The sequence below is a fragment of the Cetorhinus maximus genome, chromosome 5 (genome assembly GCF_964194155.1).
Source record: "Cetorhinus maximus chromosome 5, sCetMax3.hap1.1, whole genome shotgun sequence".
NCBI lineage: Eukaryota > Metazoa > Chordata > Chondrichthyes > Lamniformes > Cetorhinidae > Cetorhinus > Cetorhinus maximus.
The window spans coordinates 141093085-141100879 of NC_135883.1; positions in this window are offsets into that span (position 1 = coordinate 141093085).

The following is a 7795-nucleotide window of genomic DNA, read 5'->3' on the forward strand; positions in this document are numbered from 1 at the left end:
GGCACCGCATCCACCACCTTCCACTCCATCCACCACCAACGCACAGTGACAGCAGTGTGTACCATCTACAAGATGCACTGCAGGAACTCACCAAGGCTCCTTCAGCAGCATCTTCCAAATCCATGACCCTTGCCACCAAGAAGGTGAAGGGCAGCAGGTACATGGGAACACCACCACCTGCACATTCACCTCCAAGACCCAAACCATCCTCACTTGGAAATATATCGCCGCTCCTTCACTGTCACTAGGTCAAAATCCTGGAACTCCCTCCCTAACAGCACTGTGGATGTACCTACACCACATGGGCTGCAGCGGTTCAAGAAGGCAGCTCACCACCACCTTCTCAAGGGCAATTAGGGATGGGCAATAAAAATACTGGCCCATCCAGAGACACCCACATCCAGTGAAAGAATATTTTAAAAGTCACAACTTGCTTTGTAAAAAGCAATCCTCATCTCAACTCTGGTTCTTTGCCTTTAATCTGTGCCCTCTGATTATCTACCCTTCTTCCCCTAGAAACAGTTTTTCCTTATTTAACTTACTAAAATCCTTCATGATTTTGAACATCTCTACTGAATCTCTCCTTAACTGCTGTACAGGGAATAACTCCAGCTTCTCTAGTTTCTCCACGTAACCTAAGTCCCTGGTGAATCTGGTAATTCTGGTAATACTTGTCTGCACCCTCTCCAAGGCCTTGACATCCTTCCTAAAGTGTGGTGCTCAGAATTGACACAGTACTTCATTCAAGGTCTTTCTGTTCCTGCAGCCTTTATAAAACGGTACTATTTAGCTTATATTGCCTCTTCTCATTCTTCCTACCAAAGTGAATCACTTCACACCTCCATGTGGAGATTTCATACGAACATACATTCCAACATACATACGAACATATGATTTAGGAGCAGGAGTAGGCCACTCGTTCCCTCGAGCCTGCTCCACCATTCAATAAGATCATGGCTGATTTGATTGTAACCTCAGCTTCACATTCCTGCCAACCCCTGATAACCTTTCACCGCCTCGTTAATCGAGAATCTGTCTAGCTCTGCCTTAAAAATATTCAAAGAATATTCTTCCACTGCCTTTTGAGGCCGAGAGTTCCAAAGACCCTCAACCCTCTGAGAGAAAAAATTTCTCCTCATCTCTGTCTTAAATGAGTGACCCCTTATTCTTAAGCCGTGACCCCCTAGTTCTTGATTCTCCCACAAGAGTAAACATCTTCTCCACATCCACCCTGTCAAGACCCCTCAGGATCTAAAGGTTTCAATCAAGTTGCCTATTATTCTTCTAAACTCCCTGGATACAAGCCTAACCTGCTCAGCCTTTCCTCAGAAGACAACCAGCCCATTCCTGGTATTAGTCCAGTAAACCTTTTATGAACTGCTTCAAACACATTTACATCTTTCCTTAAGTAAGGGGACCACTGTTGTGCACAGTGCTCCAGATGTGGTCTTACCAGTGCCCTGTAGAACTGAAGCCTAACCTCCCTACTTTTGTAAATCAATTCCCCTCACAATAAAAGATAACATTGTATTATATTTCCTAATTACTTGCTGTACCTGCATATTAGCCTTTTTATTCCTTTTTATTCTTCCTGCCAAAATAGACAATTTCACATTTGCCCACATTGTATTCCATTTGCCAGATCTTTGCCCACTCATTTAGCCTATCTATATCCCATTGTAGTCTCCTTATGTCCTCTTCGCAACTTACTTTCCTACCAGCCTTTGTGTTGTTAGCAAATTTAGCAACCATACCTTTGGTCCGTTACAATTCCAGCTGAGATTACCCCTGGACAAGCCTGATCCCAGGGTGGAACCCGGCTTGATAGATCCTAACTTTTATTTTTGTTTAGATACGTGGAGAGTGGCGACTGAGCAGAGTCACAGGAGTCAGTTGATGAACTTTTAACAAAAGAATAAAGCATTTATTTAACATGAAAAGATGAACTATAATATAATACACCTTCACCCACAACTACACCTTTACAGATATGTATAGATTTTTAAGGATAACACAAGTTACAAAAACTACCTCTAATGTCCACAGTAAGTTACACAGTCCATGTAAACCAATAGGCAACCTGTGGTCGGACACACCACACTCTGAAACCAAGTGACAGATGCCACCCCAAACAGATGCTATGGATCTCTCCTCAACTCACCCGCCCCGCCCCTCCCCCCCACCTAGATGCTTGTCACAATGTGAGCCAACTAGTCTTACTGCACTCTATCTTTCACACGAGGGTCTCCAATCTCCGCTTTCCAAGAACTCACTTTGGAATCATCTCCCAAACCGACGCTTTCTCTCATATGCCTTCCACAAGGGTCTACCTCCAGGGTTTTGAACTCTCCTTCTGATGTTCCTCTCCCCTGGGTCATCAGACACATTCAAGCTTTCTTCCATGTACTCTCGCTCACCGATTCAGCTGTCAACAGTACACCACTGCTTCACATGCCCATAGCATAGAGTTACAGTTCTTCAGCTGTCTCTTTGGAGCTTCTGGCCTCTCACTTTAAATCTGCTTTCTGCAGCATTCACCTCTTTAAGTGGAGCCTTCCTCTGCTCCTTACTCTTAATTTCACTTAACAGGACCTTTTCCAGGTTCCTGTCCTTCCTTTGACTAGAAGGTCTGCTTGGAATATTTCCTATTTCACTCCCCTGGATTTTGGGACTTTCTTCTTTAGCTTGGGACTTGCTATCTGTCCCTTTACTCCAGTCTCTCTCTGGCAGCTACTTTCAACTGCTCTGCCTGTGTGTGTGTGTGTGTGTGTGTGTGGGGATGGGGCTTGCCTCTCTGGAGCCCTGTTGCTAGGCAACAGCACAGTTTTTTTCTACTCTTGTGTTTGCTTTAACTTCTCCCCAAGAGTTGTAAAACTCATTAGAAATGCAGGTAAACAAATAGCTTTAGACCTGCTGTCTCCACTAAAAATGAAACTAGATCCCAGGTTTCACCTTTTAACCCACAATAGAAAAAAGCATAAATTAAACTTAAACTTAAAGATATGCCTTATTCTTAACACACCCAAATACACATATAACTTACTTAAACTGTCTCTATTTTCTAACACCTTCATTCAAGTCAACTATGTAAATCATAAAAAGTTGAGGCCCCAGCACTGATCCCTGTGGCACACCACTTGTAACATTCTGCCAACCAGAAAGACTCATTTATGGCAACTCACTGTTTCCTGTTAGCTGGCCAATCTTCTATCCATGCCAATATGTTACCACCTGCATCATGAGCTTTAATTTTCTGCAGTAACCTTTGATCTGGTCCCTTATCAAATGCCTTCTGGAAATCTAATCCACCAGTTCCTCTTTATCCACAGCACATGTGACTCCTTGAAAGAACTCCAATAAATTGGTTAAACATGATTTCCCATGTTGACTTTGCCTGATTGCCTTGATTTTTTCTAAGTGCCCTGCTGTAACATCTTTAATAATAGTTTCTAACATTTTCCCAGTGACAGATGTTAAGCTAACTGGCCTGTAGTTTCCTGCTTTCTTTTTGAATAAAGGAGTTACATTTGTTATTTTCCAGTCTAATGGAACCTTCTTGAATCTAGGGAATTTTGGAAAATTAAAACCAGTGCATCAACTAGCTTATCTGCCTGACTGCCCATTTCAACAGTCTCGTGTGTTGCTGAAATAAAAACAGAAAATGCTGAAATGCAGCAGATGCCAGACCTGTTGAGTTTTTCCAGCATTTTCTGTTTTTATTTCTGATTTCCAGCATCCACAGTATTTTGTGTTTATTTCTGTGTTGCTGTAGTCTGTTGTTATTCTTTTTATTGTTTACTACTTTCTCAGTTTTGGGTCATCTGCAAACTTTGGAATTATGCCTGTATACCCAAGTCCAATTTATTGATATATGTCAAAAAGATCAGTGGTTCTAATAGCAACTCCAACGGAACACCACAGTGCACTCCTTTCCAGTCTGAAAAACAACCATTCACCACTACTTTCTGTCTCTTGGCCAATTTTGTATCCATGTTGCTACTGGCCCTATGATCCTACAGATTTCAACTTTGCTAGCAAATCTATTGCACAGTAATTTATCAAGGGACTTTTGAATGCTATATACACAACATGACACACACTACCCCTATATGCCTTCTCCCTTTACTTCAACAATAACGCAATGAAGTTAGTCAAGTATGATCTACCTTCAACAAATCCTTGATGGCTGTCATTTATTAATTTATATTTCTGCAAAGCCACTTAGTTTTCTCCCAGATTATTGTCTCTAAAAGTTTCTTTATCACCAATGTTAAGTTAGTTGTTCTGGAGTTATGAAGTTTAATTCTATCTCCTCTTTTAAACAGTGAAGTGACACTGCTACCATGTCCAAGAAGGTTTGGAAGGTTGTGGTCAGAGCCTCTGCCAACTCTACCCTTACTTATCTTAGTGACTTTGGATGCATCCCATCTGGACCAGGGGCAGGATTTTTCAGTCGGCGTGTGGGGACGGGCCCCGACATGTAAGATGATGCACGATGACATCGGGCGTGTGTCCTGATGTCATCGCACTGTCTCACGATGTTTCGTTCACAGGCGCACTGGAGTCGGCTGCGCACTCGCCGATACGTAAACGGCCTATTAAGGCCTTTAAGGAATTAACGTCATTGTTAACGCTGCCCGGCCAACCTTAAGGTTGTCGGGCAGGTGAAAAGGCCGAGCAGCCTTCATGTTTTTTAGGAAACCTCATCCACGAGTGGGATGAGGTTTCCTTAAGCTTTTATTAGTGAAATAAAAAAAATTTCCTAAATATAAAAACAGGTCCCATCTCATGTGACACAGTGAAGCGCTCTTTCACGCGCATGCGGGAAAGAGTGCTGGCCCCGACTCTCCCTCCTCCCCCCTGCCCGCACAGGTGGTGCTGAGCAGCTCGGTGACTGCCCCTGCCCGCTCACGCCGAGCCCGTCCGCCGCCCGAGAAATCCGAGCCCAGGTGACTTTCCTACTTTGAGCTCTCTCGACCTTCTAAGTACCAACCTTTTATTTTTTTATCTTTTAATCCTTTCCAATGTCTCTATTACCTCCTCCTTCACTGCTACTTTGGCAGCATCCTTTTCTTTAGTGAATATAGATGTAAAGTACTCATTTGCAGATGTAACACTGCTGTTCAAGAACAGAGGGAGAGAGAAAACATAAAATTACAGACCAGTTAGCCTGACCTCAGTCTTCAGGAAAATGTTGGAACCCATCGGCCAGAATGTTACCACCGGTGTGCAGGGGCGAGCCTGACACGTCAACTCGTAAGATGACATGTGATGACATCGGGCGTGTGTCCCGATGTCACTGCGCGTCATTTAGATCTTTTGTTCAGCGGGTGCGTGCCGGAGATGGCTGCACACCCGCTGAACTATCAAAGGCCTATTAAGGCCATTAAAAAAACAATTAAAGTTGTTACCAATGCTGCCCGTCCAACCTTAAGGTTGATGGGCAGGCGAAGAGCTCAAGTGGCCTTCGCGTTTTTCAGGAAACCTCAATCATGGGCGGGATGAGGTTTCCTGAAGGTTTAATAAAATAAATAAATAAATTTTGCTCACTGTCACATGAGGGGGCATGTTTAAATAATTTTTCAGATCCTTTGTTCAAGATTTCCATTACCAACTTAATCTCCCTGAGGCAGCTCCGTGCCTCAGGGAGATTGCTGTGCTCTTTCACGCACATGCACGAAAGAGCACAGGCCCTGACTCCCCCTCCTTCCCTCGCCCACACAGATAGCACTGAGCACTACCGGCTCTGCGTCACGCTGGGCGGGTATTAATTGGCGTAAAATGGCGGTGCGCAGCTGATTGCGGGCGGCGATCGGCTCTGTGCCCGCTCCTGCCCGACATAGGAAGTTCCTGGCCATTATTAAGGAAGTGGTATTAGGGAACTTAGAAAACCATAATAGGGTTAGACAAAGTCAACATGGTTTTAGGAAAGGGAAATCTTATTTGATAAATCTATTAGATTTTTTTTAATGATGTAACTGGCAGGATAGATAAGGGAGAACCAGTGGAAGTAGTATATTTGGATTTTCAAAAAGCATTTAAGGTGCCTCACAAAAGGTGGTAGCATAAGATAAGGGCTCATGGGGTTGGGGGTAATACATTAACATGGATAGAGGATTGAGTAAAGGACATAAATCAGAGAAGGAATATGCAGGTCATTTTCAGATTGGCAAGTTGTTACTAGCTGGAACGCCGCAAGAATCAGTGCTCAGGCCTTAGCAATTTTTACATAGAATATACAGCACAGGAACAGATCATTCGGGCCAGCAATTCAAGCCAGTGTTTATGCTACACCAGAGCTTTCTCCCATCTTTCCTTGTCTAAATCTATCATCGACCTCCCCCTGTTCCCTTCTTATTCCCTGCTTATCTAGCTTCCCCTTAAATGCATCTATAGTCTACAATGTATTTGCAATGTCTTCAGGTTTGCTGATGATACAAAGTTAGGAGGGAAATTAAGTTGAGAGGAAAGCTCAGAGTCTTCAAGGGAATATAGCTAGAATAAGTGAGTGGACAAAAAGGTAACAGATAATATGGGGAAATGCAAGGTACTTTGGTACAAAGGATAGAAAAACAATATTTTTAAAAGGTGAGAAGTTGTTAAATTTTGGTGTTCAGAGGGATTTGGGTGTCTTAAAATCCAAGGTTAAAATGCAGGTATAATAAGCAATTAAGAAGACAAATTGAAGGCACATTATAGTTGTGCAGGGTTTTGGTGATGCCATTTCTGGAGAACTGTGCACAGTTTTCATATTTATAGCCTTCATATATAAGGAAGGATATACAATTGCCTTACAGGTGGTGCAACAAAGGTTCAGGAGATTGATTCCTGGGATGAGAATGTTATCCTATGAGGAGTAATTGAGTAGAATAGGCCTATTCTCTCTGGAATTTAGAAGAATGAGAGGTGATCTCCTTTAAACATATAAGATTCTGAAAGGGCTCATCAGGGTGGATGCTGAGAGTCTAGAACTAAGGGAGCATTGTTTCAGCATAAAGGATCAGCCATTTAGGACATACAAACATATGAACAAGGAGCAGGAGAAGGCCATTCAGCCCCTCGCGCCATTTAATAAGATCATGGCTGACCTGATCGTAACCTGAAATCTGCATCCCACCTACCACCGATAACCTATCGCCCCCTTGCTTACCAAGAATGTATCCACTTCTGCCTTAAAAATATTCAAAGACTCTGCTTCTACCGCCTTTTCAGGAAGAGAGTTCCAAAGACTCACGACCCTCTGAGTGAAAAAAATTCGCCTCATCTCTGTTTTAAATGGGCGACCCCTTATTTTTAAACAGTGACCCCTAATTCTAGATTATTCTACAAGAGGAAACATCCTCTCCACATCCATCCTGTCAAGACCCCTCAGGATCTAATATGTTTCAATCAAGTCACATCTTACACTTCTAAACTTCAGTGGATACAAGCCTAGCCTGTCCAACCTTTCCTCATAAGACAACCCACACATTCCAGGAATTAGTCTGGTAAACCTTCTCTGAACTGCTTCCAATGCATTTACATCCTTCCTTAAATAAAGTGACCAAAACTGTACACAGTACTCCAGATGTGGTCTCACTAGCGCCCTGTACGACTCTCTAGTTTTGTATTCAATTCCACCACAATAAATGATAACATTCTATTAGTTTTCCTAATTACTTGCTGTACTTGCTGTACTTGCTGTACTTGCTGTACTAGCCTTTTGTGATTCATGCACTGGGACACCCAGATTCCTCTGCGTTTCAGAGCTCTGCAATCTCTCACCATTTAGATAATAGAAGGGAAAACCACCACC